General features: G+C 38.4%; 1 protein-coding gene and 1 long non-coding RNA gene across 3 annotated transcripts in view; both read left to right on the top strand.

The window, feature by feature from the left end:
- LOC132856422 (gastrula zinc finger protein XlCGF7.1-like) overlaps positions 1–17,883 on the top strand; it is a 126,954-nt gene that overhangs the window by 84,282 nt on the left and 24,789 nt on the right.
- LOC132851445 (uncharacterized) lies at positions 6,385–11,521 on the top strand. Of its 2 annotated transcripts, XR_009649032.1 has the most exons (4): positions 6,385–7,000; positions 8,200–8,365; positions 10,994–11,150; positions 11,300–11,521. It is a non-coding gene; the product is annotated as an uncharacterized LOC132851445 (long non-coding RNA). The 2 variants fall into 2 exon arrangements; XR_009649029.1 differs by lacking the exons at positions 10,994–11,150; positions 11,300–11,521 and adding an exon at positions 8,451–8,602 and having other exon boundaries at positions 6,561–7,000.

Raw genomic sequence — 17,883 nt, 5'->3', positions numbered from 1 at the left:
ACTTACACATATACATACACACACACATACATACACACACATACACACACACACGCATACACATACACACACATACACACACATACATACACACACATACACACACACACACACACACAATAATAATAATACACTAAACGTCTCCTTTTTGTGTCATTTGCCCTCAAGTTTAAACCTCTCTTGCCCCATGTGTGTGTTTTAGGAGGGTGAGAGCGAGAGGCTCACAGAATCCTCCAAGAAGAGGAGGAGATGATGAAGACTCTGGCACATGAAGAGGAGTTACAACATTTCTTCTCAAAAATACATGCCTACTTTTGTGAACCCTGTGTGTGTGTGTGTGTGTGTGTGTGTGTGTGTGTGTGTGTGTGTGTGTGTGTGTGTGTGTGTGTGTGTGTGTGTGTGTGGAGTTTGCATGTTCTACCAGTACCTCAGGGTTTCCTCTGGGTTCTCTGGTTTCCTCCCCAGTCCAAAGACATGTGTTAAAGGCTGATAGGCATCTTTTAAACTGTATGTAAATTGGTGTGTGTGTGTGTGTGTGTGTGTGTGTGTGTGTAAAATTGCAATTAAATATGTTTGATATTTATTTTCTGTCATATATCAGATCTGCTTTAATCACCGTGTCTGAAGTTCCAGTTCCTCCCAAAGTCCAGGAGAACTTTCAGGACAATGCAGGTCTGACAGCTTCATTTTTGAAGATTGTTAAATAAAAACATGTCTTTAAATCTATAAATTAGCAACCAGCCATTAAAAAAAACACAATATACATGAAATTTGAAATGTGCCTACAAACAACTTGATTTTTATGATAATAATCTGTTTTGTTTATTCTATGTATAAAAGGCTGTGGGGAACTTGTTTCTGTCGGTGAGCCTCAGACCCATCAGAAGGCCAACAGCATCACAGGAAAATACGGAATGTGGTTCCAGGACCCAGAGTCTCTAGGAGCTCCGTATGGGCCAGACATGGTGTTGGGCATCGACACTGAGCAGTGAAGTACGAGAACTGTACGCCTATGAAAATATGGAGCAGCTCGCCCGTGGCTACCCCACCAAGGTCCTGCTTTTTTCCTGTACCACGGATCGCTTTACTACAGATGCACACAGAGCCCCAAGCTGCTACGTTATGACCTTGCCGCTGAGAACATCGTGGCCTGGAGAGAGCTGCCACACCCAGGATTCCAGCTTTCCAGTGCTTTTTTTTCACCCCAAGAAGGGCAAAAAGCCGGTGACCCCCAAGAAGGCAGCCAACAGCCCCAAGAGGGCCAAAAAGCCGGTGACCCCCAAGAAGGCAGCCAACAGCCCCAAGAGGGCCAAAAAGCCGGTGACCCCCAAGAAGGCAGCCAACAGCCCCAAGAGGGCCAAAAAGCCGGTGACCCCCAAGAAGGTAAAGGCTGTAAAGCCCAAGATCTCAAAGCCCAAAGCGGCGAAGGCCAAAAAGGCTCCCAAGAAGAAGTAAAGTTGTTTCTTACGTTTTTTACTCCTCAAACGGCTCTTTTAAGACCCACCCATATTTTCCCCTAAAGAGCTGTTTCCTATTCTGATAAACATGATAAACAAAATGATGACTTCATGATGACTTTAGTGGATTCTGTACTGAGTGTTTATGCAGCTACAGAGTTGTACATTCACCTTCATATAAACGTATGAACATCTAGGGAGAACTGGACAGTTTACATTTTACATTCATGTGGATTTGTTTGTCTTCACTCTCACACACACACACACACACACACACACACACACAGTGTCTCACACACACACACAGTGTCTCACACACACACACACAGTGTCTCACACACACACACACACACACACACAGTGTCACACACACACACACAGTGTCTCACACACACACACAGTGTCACACACACACACACACACACAGTGTCTCACACACACACACACACACAGTGTCTCACACACACACACACACACACACAGTGTCTCACACACACACACACACACACACACACACACACACACACACACAGTGTCTCACACACACACACAAAGAGTGTCACACACACAGTGTCTCACACACACACACGCAGAGTGTCACACACACAGTGTCTCACACACACACACACACACACAGTGTCTCTCACACACACACACAGTGTCACACACACACACACACATATGCTAAATCATGCTTCTAAAGATATGAGGTGTAATATAATGTTTGTGTGATTAACACACATGTAAATGTGAATCTGCTTTAGAGAAATGATTTACAGACAGAGAATACAGAGTGTTTGTGTTAGGAATATTGTGTTGAGGGATAAAAAGAGTAATTAAAAATAAATTCACATTTATTTGTATATCGCTTTTAACAATGGATATTTTCTAAAAGCAGCTTTACAGAACATCACCATAAAACTTAGTTATATAGAGATTAATATAAAGCAAAAACTCAAGGTTAATATTAGACTTCTATTTAAATGTGTTTGTATTTATTCCTAATGAGAAAGTCTGAGGTGACTGAAGTGACTGTGGTGAGGAAAAACCTCAGGTGATGATGTGTACCAGCTTCAGGTGATGATGTGTGCAGTGCTTCAGGTGATGATGTTTGCAATTTATGATGAATATGTTCCTCACAAGTCCAAATTCTGGTAGACGACTAGCATTTGCCATACACACTAGTAACTTCAGAGATAAATGGTGTTTAAGGCACCTTTTGCAGGTGATGACATTAGGCCTGATCAACCTGCTGTACTCACCTTTCCCTGCAAGTGTGAAAACATATTTTGTTACACAATGTTCTGGATAATTTGGTCTAATGCGTGTACAATCCCTGTAATAGCAAAATTTGTGAAGTTCAGGAGGGAGAATGTAACTGATGTAAAAAGTGAACTCATTGATTTGACCTGACCCTTGTCTATTTCCTGTATTATTATTGTTTTTTTATTTTTTATTTTAAGATTGGTTTATTAATGTTTTATATCTTCCTACGTTTTACAAAAGAATGGTTTAGTGAACTCCACAAAATTTTGTCCTTAATTAGTGTTCATAGAATATAACTTTAAAAGTAGCGGAACTTTTCTTTGGGAATTTGTTTGGGGAGGGAATGTTATCGGTGGGACACTCCTGTGGGGCTTCCTCTTGTGCATCATGCGGTCGCCTCAGTCTATGTCCCGGATGAGGCCGATGATGACGCAGGTGTTTTTCGCTCCTCCCCTCAATATAATCTTGTGGTAATATTTCTTCTCTGAAACGCATTTTTGACGCTAAGAGAATGTGATTAACATGATGACAGTTGATTGTGTTAGTTATGTTAAAACTGTATCGGTTAATGTGTTTTGTTAATTATTCAAAACGAGATGTCGTGTCGTGATCGTGATGCTAACTGTTTAGCATTATATGTACTAGTGTGGACCAGTGAGGGAGAAGCTGACGCCCCGTGTCTCAACTGTTTATTTCCTTTTCTTACAGGTATGTTGTTTAATGAGTTCTGTTTCAGAAAGAAAAGAGATTTAGCTCACTGATAATTGATGTATATTGAACAGAGTGTTATAGGAGAAATAATTGGATTAAATTTATGTTGTCTGTGAAGCACGTGGTGCGGCCTGCACGTGGTACGGTGCCGAATATATATTGTCATTAAAATGTCATTAATTAAGCTCTTTACACCAACTTTTATTATAAATTAATTGCACTAGTATTAAGTGTTCCTTTTACAAAGTAAAATAGCGTTTTCTGTGATGGGTAGGTTTATGGGTAGAGTTAGTGTAGACCAGGGGTCACAACCTTAAACACTCACAGAGACATTTGGACTCATTTCCTACAGAAAAAAAAACAGGGAGCCACAAAACCTTTTTGACATCTAAAATGAAGAGAACAGCCGCATATATCGTTTTTTACCTTTATGGAAAGTATAGAAAAAACCGTAGTGTGTTGTATTTATGACATCAATGAACTGTTACAGAGTAAACGACATTTTATTTCTGCAGGCAAACAAAAATATTTTGAACAGTTTGAACTGACCTTAACAAAAAAGACGCTGGGTTGAAGGTTACTTTCAAATAAAATGTTCAATGTCTAATTGAGTTCTCTTCGTATTCACAACAAGTTTTGAAGACAGGCAAGTGTGACATCTCCAACCCCCGCAACCCCAATTTTTTTTATTGGTTGTTGTGTTAAATCTTATCCAGATAGTGCTATTTTCTGATTGGCTGTTGTGTAGCCTCTTTTTTTTGATTGGCTGATAAGTGTCAGGCTCGACTAAGAACGGAGACGCGCTTGGTTCCTGCCCGGTTCCATAGAGACAGCGGTGCGGACTGATACGTTTTGGGTGCTGCGGCTTATTAAATATATGATAAATAGTCAAAAAGTTTTTCTGTGTGAGGAATACGATGTGTGGCGAGAGAACGTGACAAAAGACTGACATGCGTGACTGTCACTCTCAATACGTGACACTTGACAGCCTGCATGACATCAAAATTTTAACTTGCCGGCTGCAGCAAACCAAAAATGCGTCTGATTCTGTGTCGGATTTCGCAAGTCGGCAGTTATGACGTATGTTTTGAGCTACAAAAAAATTAAACACGGTTTATTTTAATGTTACAAGAGCATCATAATCTTAGAACTTAGAATTACATTTTTTAACAAAATAAAATAAATTTAAATGAAATATTTATTTTCCAAATCTACAGGGAGCCGCAGCAGAGGGATGAAAGAGCCACTTGCGGCTCCGGAGCCGCTGGTTGCCGACCCCTGGTGTAGGGGGAGAGAATATACAGTTTGTACAATATAAATAACATTACACCCATGTCCTCGTAAACAACATGCAATTTTAAAAAACACTGAATATGAATGCAATTAATGTCTAATAAAAGTTGGTTTAAAGCACTTAATGACACTTCCATTTTCCATGAATTTTGCTATATATCCTAATCATTGTTAACACGTATTCATTACTTCCATTAGCTTTGTTTTTATTTTAAATTCATACATTGCTTAAATTATTACATCATTAGCTAACTGTGTGATGTACATTTCTGAAATTACAAAAATTGGACAGCTATCTGATAACAGATCACTAAATTGTAATGTTGACATACATTCTCTGTAAAGCTGCTGTGAAACAATATGTATTGTGAAAAGCGCTATACAAATAAATGAGTTGAACAGAATTAATCTATTTACTCCTATTAATTCCTTTTAGTATGAGCTAATTAAACTATAATAATTGCTAACTCACTAGTAATAATAACTAATAATTGCTCACACAGTGACCGTGAACTCACTATTTATATATTAATATATGTATATTAATATTTTAACTTTAAACTAATAGTTTAGTAATGATTTAAGTACTTTATTCCTGTATACGTTTATTATAAAGTGTTACCCTAATTCCTCAGTGCATATCGATATAGATATCCTCTCGTGTTTTTTTTTATTATTTATTTTTATTTTTGTAGTTGAACATGCCATCGCTGTGTTTACCGCCCTGCCACTGCTCTTCCCATCTGGCTCTGCAGCGCCCAAGAAACTGGTCCCAATCAGTGAGGCTTTTTTCCACGTTCTTACGGTGAGTTTAACTTCATGATAACTTAGCAGGTGCCTAAGATGCCTACACTCTCAATAAAATACTTGGTTAAAAACATGCTAATTGTGCTACTCAAAAATTGGCCATGCAAAATAAAAAAAAAAATTAAAATAAAATAACCTCAACCCAGTCTTTGGGTAGAAAAAACTACCCATAATAACCAGTCTTTTAGAAGGGTGTAAATGCTGTTTATTTATGGTTTATACTGGATGCATATTTACCCATGAAGAGCCTCAAACCTGACACAGATGTTTCCTTTTCCCTCATTAACCCTTTCCACCCCACAACAAATGAAACACAAACATTACTTATTTTGCTTTGTGGCTGTGTTTGTAGTCTAAATTCTGTATTTATGTATTTAGTTTTCTAGCCCTCTGGGGATCCTGACACATACATCCACCGGTGTGTGCTTTCTAGTCCTGTCTTGCTGGTTGGAGAGGAAAACTGAGGGCACTGAGAAACTTGAGGGCAAATGACGTGTGTGTGTGTGTGTGTGTATGTGTGTGTGTCCCTTAGTTCACATGTACATCAGATGCTTAAATGTTTTTCAAATGAAAATGTTTTATTTATTTTTAAATCTATAGATTTGTCTTTAATTATTTATTTATTAATATTTCTAATGCATATATTTAATGTTCTTTAATTTAAGACTCCTTTTCCCTCTGTATCTTTTTAATTAGAATCACTTTATGCTGCTAAAACCCTTTATTGAATCACTTTGTTCTGCTGAAACATTAGTGTAGCCCAGCTAGGGTTATATTAAGTATCATTTCTTTTATTTTCATGTAATGGGGCATTTATGATTGTTTGTGGTTCATATAATATCATGTCTGTGTCTAGTGATAAAATAATTGTGCACGTCCCCTTTAAGAGTTTGTTAGTAATACACTGTCTAAAAACGTGGCTTTGCCCAGCAGGTTAGTTCATTTCTTTGTGATTGGCCCTTGTCCTTCTTATTCCCGCCTCTGCAGGTATACTGAGAATTCTGATTGGATGAAGGGGTGGAGTTTAGAACTGCAGATTGGTGTGAGAGGTTTGTTGTTTGTCTCCTGCGAGTTTTAAGGCTAATATATAGAGTAAATAACCACTGACAAAGTGTGTTAAAGCGTCTGTATTTGGCTGACCGAGTGTTATTACTACTTTTATTTGTGTATATAATGTGTACAAGAGTAAAGTTTACGACTTGTTTCTTCTGAGTCTGCTGCACAGAGCAGCCGAAGCTACGCTAATTCTCGTGACTATCTGACTGCTTTCCTACACTTTAGTTTAGTTAACGATGTGACTGGGAGGAATTCATGGACCAGTTGGGACTTACCTCGGACGTGCTTTGGAGTATCGTTGCTATGGCGGTAAAGGATTGTGCTGCTGTTCGGTAGAGGAGGGACTACAGAAAGATCTACAGCTTCAGAGGAGGGAATTTCGTGTTCCAGCCGCCTGGGAAGCCGTTCAGGTGATTTGTTTATTGTTTTATTTCAGCTCGTAAGGGTGCATAGATATCTACACTGTGTGAAAACTACATATCCCATGAACACTTGCGCTACTGTTAGCATGTGGCTAGACGTAATGTCATTAAATCTGTCCTTAAGTGAAGTAAGTTGATAAAAGAGCATTGTAGAGGTTCTAGCCCTTTTTTAGGGTGGCTCCAGCCCCCTGTGTGTGATCTCAGCCACCCTAAAACTACAAGTATAATTTTTACTTTCAAAAATAAAAATGACGTTAAAATGCAGGACGTGTCGTTGATGGGAAAGAAAATGATTTATCAGTTTGATCCATGAGCGAATCTTTTACGTGCTGCGTTCAAAAGTGCGTCATCAGCTGTCTGCTTTATCTGACCTGAGAAGCACAGAGTCAGTCAGAGCTGGAGGCGTTTATCTAGAACGTTAATCGGCCGAAAGCCACAAAGACGGTTATAGAAGGTGTTTTATAAATGTGATAAATGTTGTTATAAATTTTACAAATTGTTTACAAGGTTGTGTTTTGTGTCTGTTTCTCCCACAAAAGCATGTTTTTCAAATGAGAACGTATTACTATAAGCCCACCCTAGTAGTTTTCATTATTTAATTAGAGACATTGTTTTAAAGATGTATTTATTGTGAGGATGTATTTTATATCATCCCACAAGTAAAAGTTTGTTGGAGGTACAGTAATAAAAAGTTGTACTACTACTGCATGTTTCTGCTATAGTAGTGAACTTAATGTACACAGATGTGTGTGTGGCTGTAGTGTATATACAGTACTGTGGTGACATTTAAAATAAATCACTTATACCAGTCAAATGTCACTATTCTTATTACCACAAACTAAATATTAATGCAAACAATCCATTCAATACTAAATAAAAATAACATTTATTGATTTGGTCTTTGTGAATATTAGTTTATTAATGACTGCATTCATTGGACACACTGTTTGTACAGAATGCACACACACACGAACTGATTTGATTCAAGACTGGCATCATTACATCATGCATAAAATTTTGGTGTCCACTTTTGTCATTTTAAACAATAGCATAACTTTTGGCTTACTATGTAGTCATATAATATATAATATAAAACTCTTCTTGTTTTAAATTGTCACTGAGGGCTAAAGATGAAACCCTAGAAGCGCCCCTGCTATCTATGGATAATTCTCCACCTTTTCTTTCAGCCGACCAGAGTCCGCTCTTCCAGAACCAGAACCCATGCAGGTGGATCCTACTGGTCTCTCACTGTCAGAGCGTCATGGAAGACTTACTCTAGGATTGTGTCTATACTGTGGAGCATCGGGGCATACCATCATCTCATGCCCCATTCGCCCACCACCACCACATCTGGTGAGTGTTATTCAGCCTGATCCATCTTTTTCCTCACCATTGTAAACTCAATGTCTGATATGTGTTCCCCATCACTCTGTTTCAGTCTCAGCTCTCCTCCATTCCGGATTAACTAATTAAACCACATAAGTCCGTCCCACACCACTGTATTATTAGATAAAGTGCTGTGCTGTGATCTTATATGATAAAACATTTAATAAGGTGTTAATATGATCAATTCTGCTCATAAAACATTTCTCAGTAACGAATGAAATGAAAAAATGTACTTTTTTTTTCTTTTCTTTTTTTTTGTGTTTACAATGTTAACAAACTTATTCATGCTGTACCTGTTCCATCCTCCACATTTTGCTCACCTAGTTTCTCTGGCACATCCTTCTCTACCTTTTCACACAAATGGACACTGAGCTGCTCACTAGGGAGGAATCACGTATGAAAGTTACCACTTGCTTACTTGATCCCCTCCCTACAAGCTTGTTTAAATCCTGTTTGTATTTATTGTGCCCTGCTGTTCTCAGTATTGTAAATGATTCCCTGCAGACTGGTGTTGTGTCAGCAGCATTGAAAACAGCTGCTGTAACACCTGTCCTAAAAAAACATAACTGCGACTTGGACAACTTAAACAGTTATCGTCCTCTTTCAAATCTACCGTTTCTTGCCAAAATACCGGAACGTCTTGTGGCTTTGCAGCTACATAGTCATCTCACAGTAAATAATCTTTTCGAACCCCTTCAGTCTGGATTTAGAAAATCTCATGGTACTGAGACAGCCTTGGTCAAGGTCACCAATGATCTGTTATTAGCCTCAGATTCTGGTTCTCTTTCTATTCTGATCCTCACGGATCTTAGCGCCGCTTTCGACACTGTTAACCACGATCTGTTACACTGGTCCTTTTTTGGGTGGTAAATGTCTAGGTTGAGACGCTTGAACTCATCTGTGAACACTTGCCTTGACAGAGGTGTTGCATTTTTCTCTGCTGCAGTGTGACAATACACTGCATACAGATCAGCCATCGACTGAAACACAGGTTCCAGATACTGTTTAGATGTTGTGGATCTACAGTAGTACAGGATCTACCTTTGGCAGGTCCTGCAAAAAGCTGCAGATGAATTCATGGCCTGCCACTGAACGACGTGCTTCGCTGTGTGTTTGTCCCTCAGTGTCTGCTTGCGTGTCTCCCTCCTTTGCCCAGTTTAGGGCAGACCACTCGCCTTTTCCTAGGGTAGACAAAAACATACTTTTGCAGACGCGTCTTCTCTGCCCGCTGACCCGTAAAAAAAACATCAGGGAATTTGATCTTTGGGAATTTTCAGCCCCCCTTCTCCTTTGCACAGGGACCACATCAATTAGACCATGCACATCCATCCTCTTCTCCTCCCAGGTCATATGTTGCCAAAAGTAATTGAAAATGCTCTTCCTCTCAGGCTCGCTGATTGCACTGCGGTGATGTTTAGCTGACTTGGCACATGCTGCTGATGAACATCTAGGCCCAATAGCCCGTGGCTCCCTCAGTATTTCCTTCTGCTTCTGTTTTCCAGTGTATGACTTCCCAACCATTCTTCTTTTCTTGTTGATGACTTTCTTCCAGGTGTTTTCAGCTCTCAGTCTTTTCCTTGGAGGTGCATCTTCCTCAGCATCTGAGCACAAATTCTCTGCATCCAGGTCCTCTTCACTTCCACCATGGCAAACTTCAAAATACACACACAAACCAAACGTGTATGAATGAGTTACATCTTTATAAACTGTCAACAGTGAGGGCTAGCTAACACTTTATAATAACTTTCACTTATAAGTTACTTAGAGGTTATTAGTTAATGATGAACTAATAATTTACAAAATGTGACTATACATTTATAAATAATTAACAAGTGACATGCTAACATTTTATAAATTATTCACAAAGCTTTCTGCAGCTCCTAATCAAAAGTGTAAACTATTCATCACTGATCTATACAGTATAGCGTACCACTTATTAATCATTTATGAAGTCATTTGGTAAATGATTAGTTCATCAGTTACTAATAATTTAGAATTATGTGACTTATAACTGAACATTATTATAAAGTGTTACCGTTGAAGGATCTCATCCAAATTGTAGAAAAGCATCTAACCTACCTGTGTCAAACTGCTCCTGCTCTGCAGCCAGCAGCGAGGCCTCCTCTCCTTCCAGACCACCAGAGAAATCTTTTCAAACACATGGTACAGTTAGTGTGTGAATTTAATTTTAAACAAAAGTCTATTGTTGTGAAATCCATCTGCATAAAACTTATACATTTTGGCATGTAAAATCATAAAGATATCTCAGAAATTCACTCTACCAGCATGCACCGCTGTGTCCTGCACCGCTGTGTCCTGCACCGCTGTGTCCTGCACCACGGTGTCCTCTCTCTCTACACTCTGTCCCTCAGAGCTCTCACTACCATCAGAGCTCTCACTATCTATTAGGGCCCTTGCCTGATCATATGGCACATTGACCATCTGACAGTTCCTTTAAGGACACAGACATGGTTGCTGCAAACAATAAAAAATAAATAATACATTTACGATAAATTTTTTTTGTTATTTTTAATTGTTTTGTTATTCTTTTTGTAGGTCATACTAATGTGGTCATGTGGTGTTTCTCTCTCGCAGCCGATCAACATGAATAGACACCAGACATACAGAACATCTGCTGAGGTTCTGTTGTTGGTGTCTTCGATGTTAGGAAACATACCTGAGGCAGTTTTATCAGATAAAACACCTTTGCCATTACTGCGGAGTTGTTTGATGGCTCTAATTTTGTTCATGGGTGAGTATTGCCGCATTATTGTTTTTTCAGCCATAAAGGTTTATATAGCAACATACAAGGTTTCCAGATATGTTCTGGCTGTTAATGTTTTCAGAAGGAACATCTGATTTATGGACTTTCTTTCTTTCTTCTTTCTTATCCCCTATCAGCATGCAAAGACCTGGACGTAGAAAATTGAATTTTCTGAAATCAAAATTTTTTCTTTTTGGGAATTGCTGTCCTTATTTTTAGTGTTTTTTTTTTGTTATTGTTAATTTTATTATGTTGTTGTTTAGTTCTTTTTTAAATAAAAAAAATAAATGTTTACCTCTCACTGTTTATTATTTAGTTAGGTTTTTTTATTTGTTGTATATTTTAAGTATTGTTCTGTTTTTTTAAAAATTATTTTAAGTTTATTGTTCTGTGTATGTGATGCAACAAGGTTTTGAGTTATGTTCCCTTTTGGTTTTGAGTTGTGTTCCGTTTATGTTTATTTTCCGTTTATGTTGTGTTACGTTTTGAGCTTTGAGTTGTTAATTGTTAATATGTTAATTGTTTAATTCTGTTTGTTTTAACTATTAAAAATTCAAATTAATAAAAATATTTTAAAAAGTTGGAGTTAAATTGTGAATCTCTTCGAAATTGTAGTTCCAGCCTGAAGAAACATTGCACTGTGTGTTAGTCACTTATACACCTGACTTTAACACGTCCCTGTCAACATCTGTCACGTGTACAACACCATGTTCATGTGATGCAACAAGTTCTCACTCAGATTCCTGAGACGAAATGTTTACCTTCAGTAACTCCTCCTGGTGACTGTCTTCATCTTGTTCTCCTCCTCCAGTTGAGTGATGATCTCCTGATGGTTCTGCTGTTTCTCCTCACCTTCAGCCAGATTGACCTGAGGGAACAACACATACATTTACACACTTTTAAATACTGATTCATTACTCAGGAGAACAGTCTAAAATCTGAACAGGACAAAATGTTCCTAAAACATGAAGAAACAAGCAGGTATAACAGTCGTAGTTTAGTGAGAAGAAATGTTTACCTTCAGTAACTCCTTCTGGTCAATCAGAGTCTTCTTCCTCTCATTGTTCTTCCTCCAGGTGAGTGATGGACTCACTGTTCTCAGCCTGGAGGATACTGTGAGCCTCCTGCTCTCGCTCGTACCCCTAAAACACACGTGTGGTTCAAACTCAGATGCTTTCACATGTTCACACTCAAGAGTAGCTTAAAAATAGGAGGAAACAAGTACATACACGTGCACACACATACATGCGCGCACACACATACATACATGCACACACACATATACACACATGCACACACACACACATACACACACACACACACAGGGTTCACAAAAGTAGTCATGTATTTTTGAGAAGAAATGTAACTCCTCTTCATGTGCCAGAGTCTTCATCATCTCCTCCTTCTCTTCTTGGAGGATTCTGTGAGCCTCTTGCTCTCACCCTCCTAAAACACACACATGGGGCAAGAGAGGTTTAAACTTGAGGGCAAATGACACAAAAAGGAGACATTTATTGTATTATTTTTTGTTGTGTGTGTGTGTGTACAAGCGTCATGTATAAATCTGTGTTGTTTTTTTAACATTCAACTTCAGCACACAAACACAAGGTCCTCGGCACACAAGCAGAATAAATGACAAGGTTCCATGGTTTTTGACTAGTCTATTGTGAACTGAAGTAGGATCATCCCTGCAGAGATTCCTGCAGTAATTAACAAGCAGGGACAGACTCCATTTCCCTTGGTATCTTTTCTCCATGCCTGTGATATCCTGGTGGAATCTCTCCCCATGCTCATCACTCACTGCTCCACACCATTGGGACTGCAAAAGACATGGACTTTTTCTTCTTGTTTAGCAGATGATGATGCAGATAAATGATTCAGATCAGTTACAACAATAATGAGGGTCCCAGCTCTTGTCTTGGTCACCTAATTTTCACTATATAGTTGTCATGATGGCTTTTTTTACTTTCATACTTCACTTGTGAGGTGCAAATGTAACCTCCTCACACATGTAGTAGAAGTTATCTGCATTGTTTACACAGTTTCAAGGCATCTTGGTTTCTGAGGGAAAATATCACGCAAATGTTCCTTGGAAATGTTACCAAATGTACCTGACTGATGTGTAGCTATGGCCAAGACAAATGTACACTGCAATAAAAGACCAATAAATTACAGTTAGGTAATAATCTTTCATCTCAAAGTGAGTAGAAATGTATAAACTTTCATATGGTACCATTTTCATCTTTCTACCATACTTTGTCGAGAATTTACAAGGCATCATGTTCATCATATTACAGTTAGCATTTTATCTCTGAATTTGATCATTTCCCAAAATTTGTCGAGCAGTGTTACCTTTAATATTAAGTCAAATTCCACATCCTAGTTCAACACCATTGCCACAGCAAAGTTAACATTAAAGCACCATAAAGTTAATGTGGCTTTTTCAGGATCTATAAAAAATAAACAGGACATTTGGACAGATTGTGTTTTAAATGTCACTCATATATCCACTCATATTAATAATAACTCCTAATAATTTCTTGTTTATAGAATCATTGCCTAAAAGCAATATTGCAGTCACAATTGGGCAATGATTAGCCACGGCCAAAACACAGCTTTTCTCATATTCTGATATTCAGTATAGCTGCATTTGCTTTTGCAATATTTATCAAATAACAGTAAATTTTTACGGTCACCTTAATATCAGATCCGTATCCGGTTCGTCCCTAAACTAAAGGTTACCTAAAGTGAAGGTTATTAAAAAACCAAAGAGAGAATTTATTTGAAACTGAATATTTAAAAATCAATTATAAGTTTGATGGTCAGATGGCCACAAATATTTGGCCATATTGTGTTTAAACTAGTTGCCGATGTGATTTGTAGCAACATGAAAGCGACTTCATTTCCTGCTATAGTTCCTGCAAAAGGTACAAAGTTTGCACCTCTCTCCTCTGTGTAAAAACTGACAGTGGCAGCAGTCAGGAGAGTGAAGCTTTCCTCCATTTCACTTTGTTTTTTTATTAGTTTTGTTTTTTCTTTTTTTTTGAAAACTACCTGACAGCAGCTTAAAGCAGTCTAGAGGCTGGTGTAGAGGAAATGTTAAATATCATGAGTGTTTTTATATAATTGTTATGTGCTTTTACAGTAAATTCTGTGTGAAAGACTAGGGAGAAAGAACAAGAAGCCCTTATTCTAACTGTTACATTTGTACATGCTAGAAAGATGGGAACTTTAGGGGTGTGTGTGTGTGTGTGTGTGTGTGTGTGTGCAGGTGCTCGATAAGATATGAAGATGGAATGTGGCCTTGCTGAGGTGATAACTCAAAGGGAGACATCTTCAGTAACCAGAGAGGATGCATGAACACACACACACACACACACCTGGGGTACAAATAAGAGCACTGAAATACTAGAATTTGCCTCTACACAGTGAAGGTTTAGCTCTCCTTTTTTGTCAGTTTAGTAAATGTACATGACCCAACAGATAAAAAAGAAAAGAAAGAATTATTCAATCATTCATCTTCTACCACCTATCTGAACTACCCCGGGTTCACGGGGAGCCTGTGCCTATCTCAGGTGTCATCGGGCATCAAGGCAGGATACACCCTGGACGGAGTGCCAACCCATCACAGGGCACACACACACACACACTCATTCACTCACACAATCACACACTACGGACAATTTTCCAGAGATGCCAATCAACCTACCATGCATGTCTTTGGACCGGGGGAGGAAACCGGAGTACCCGGAGGAAACCCCCGAGGCACGGGGAGAACATGCAAACTCCACACACACAAGGTGGAGGCGGGAATCGAACCCCCAACCCTGGAGGTGTGAGGCGAACGTGCTAACCACTAAGCCACCGTGACCCCCCTAGAAAGAATTATTTAATCCCTGAAAAAGAATTTTAAAGAAGCATAAAGAAATAATAATGATGGGACTTGCAGTGACTGTTTTCAGTAAAATATGGCAGATGGGATGGTTATTAAATCAGATACAGAGAGAAAAGAACTAAAGGATCTAATGAGTGAAAACAACCTGATAGACGTGTGGAGAGAGAGAAATGTAGGAAGAAAAGAAGAGATATAGTGAAAAACTTACAGGACAACGATTGACTTTATTTTATGTACAAGAAATGTAGAAAACTTTACAGACAAAATCAGATATAAGGAAACAAGTTTGAGTATCATGAGCTTTTATTTTTTAAGACTGGAATAATGTAGAAAGGGGACAAAGTGTATGGATTCTAAATACAGAAAGTTTACAGAAAAAACACTATGATTTTAAGATTAGAGAAATTATAGAAAAAGAAAAAGGAAATGAAATGAATGAGGAAGATAATGTTAGATTTATAATTTAGCATTTTTAATTAAATATTGTAGAATGGGAGAAAGAGAAAGAAAGAAAGAAAGAAAGAAAGAAAGAAACCAGAAATAACAAAATATCGGAGGATCAAAGTAAAAGTATTTTTTTAAAGGGGTGGTAAAACACGTTTTTTCGAAGGCTTGATTGTGTTTGTGGGGTGCACTGTAACATGTGTTCATGCTTCGTTTTTTAAAAAATTGCTCTGTCCCTCCTTGTAAAACGGTCTGATGGTTTCCGGGTTCTATGAAGCCAGTCCCTCAAAAATAGCAATGGGCTTAGTTTGGTTAGCTGGCCCAGTGTGTTGTGATTCGCTAACCGCCTAGGGCACGTTTTTCGGAAACGTCACGCCCCTTACCTTTACCAGTAGTCTTATTTAATATTCACGGAGGAGGGGTTTATGTAAATATTGGGCTTAATGACGTCAGCAACCCTGGAGGAATGTCGTGTAGTCCATACCGGCCGTTTGCTGTAGTCCTTAGAAATGGATTTCTTTAAAAGCAAATATCTCCCTTTGCTTAAAACTTTGAATGTTGTAACTTTGCAGATGTTGTTTATGCTCAAACAGGAACATTACAGACAAGCTAAAGTTAGAAAAGTGAAATCGTGTTTTACCACCCCTTTAATTTAGAGAAATAATTGCAATAAATAACGCAATATATGTGGAGACAGGAACATAAAGTTAAATTAAATAAAAACAAGATGCAACCAAGATATAAAATGTCATGAGGAAATTAAGAAAGAAGAAATTGAAAGAAAAATAGATCAACTACACAAAAGGAGTTCAGGAATAGATGGATTAGGGAGTGAAGTTTTTGTTTAAAGGGATTTTAATAAAGATTTTAAAAGTGTTTGGTGAAAAGGGTTTAAAAAGAAGACACTTTTAAAGGAAAAGAAATAAATCAAGATCACAACTGTGAGTCAATCATATGTGGAGAAACAAATTTGAGATCCAATTAAAGAGGTAAAAATAATCTCTAAACATCTGTAACACATGGATGTGTATTTGTGTAATCAGTGTGATGATGTGATGATATCTCTGTGTTGTGTGTAGATGCTGAAGGATTTGACTTTGGATTGTAAAAGATGTTAAAGTGTGAAGTTGTAGCTGAGAGGATAAAAGGATGTGATCAGTCACAGTTATTGTTATGGATCTTCTACATCTGAATATGAATGATTCAGCTCCCAAACTGCTGGAAATGTGGGACGTGTTCTAACGCTTCACCTCCATAACTGCTTTATCCTGGAAAAAAGGTCTGAGGAGAGACTCCTGTCATACACCAGACCTGGTGAGTGTATTATACTTAATGCTGAAAAACACAACAGGACAGAATTACAGACACATTTAAACACATTGCTTATGAACAACAGAAGCATAAATACACACATTAGATGTGACATTTTACAGCACACAGTGAATATTACTCAATATCATACAGTAAAGAGACAGTAAGTCAGTAACTCACTGTAGTGTCTCCAGTTTACAGTGTGGATCCTTCAGTAGATCAGAGAGCAGCTTCACTCCTGATTCTCCTGGATTATTGTACAGATTCAGTTCTCTCAGGTGTGATGAGGAGTTTGACCTCAGAGCTGAAGCCAGAGCAGCACAACCTTCATCTGTAATACTGCAGTTAATCATCCTACAAGAAAGAAAACCTTCTCACACTTAACACACTCAGTTTTAGTATTGAAAACATGAACTACACAAAATCTTTATATACAGTACATTTACTCTCCATCTCACACACACAACAATGACAATATATCAGATCACTACAATTACAGTTACCACAGAGGAGAACTGGATGTTGTAGTGTTTATTAAAACTGTGTGTGTGTGTGTGTGTGTGTGTGTGTGTGTATGTGTGTGTGTGTGTGTGTGTGTGTGCATGTGTGCGTGTGTGTGTGAGAGAGTGTGTGTGTGTATGTGTGTGCGCGTGTGTGCATGTGTGTGTGTGCGTGTGTGTGTGTGTGTTTGTGTGTGTGTGTGGTTGATGATATTGCTGTGTGATATTGTGATCTCTTTGTGTGTGTGCGTGCGTGTGTGTGTGTGTGTGTGTGTGTGTGTGTGTGTACCTCAGTATCTCCAGTGTACAGTGTGGATTCTTCAGTCCATCAGAGAGCAGCTTCACTCCTGAATCCTGCAGTTTATTGTAACTCAGGTTCAGTTCTCTCAGACTGGAGGAGTTTGAGCTGAGAACTGAGGACAGAACTCTACAGCTTTCCTCTGTCAGATTACACTCACACAGACTGGAAGAGAAATGATGAAGTGTTTGATTTATAGTGAAATGAGGTGTTTTTATTAGTGAGAAATAAAGCGTCTACATGAACACAATGAGCTCTGATACAGGTTAGAGA

This window comes from Tachysurus vachellii, chromosome 1, assembly GCF_030014155.1.
Source record: "Tachysurus vachellii isolate PV-2020 chromosome 1, HZAU_Pvac_v1, whole genome shotgun sequence".
Taxonomy (NCBI): Eukaryota; Metazoa; Chordata; class Actinopteri; order Siluriformes; family Bagridae; genus Tachysurus; species Tachysurus vachellii.
This window is presented reverse-complemented; position numbering and strand designations above follow the sequence as displayed.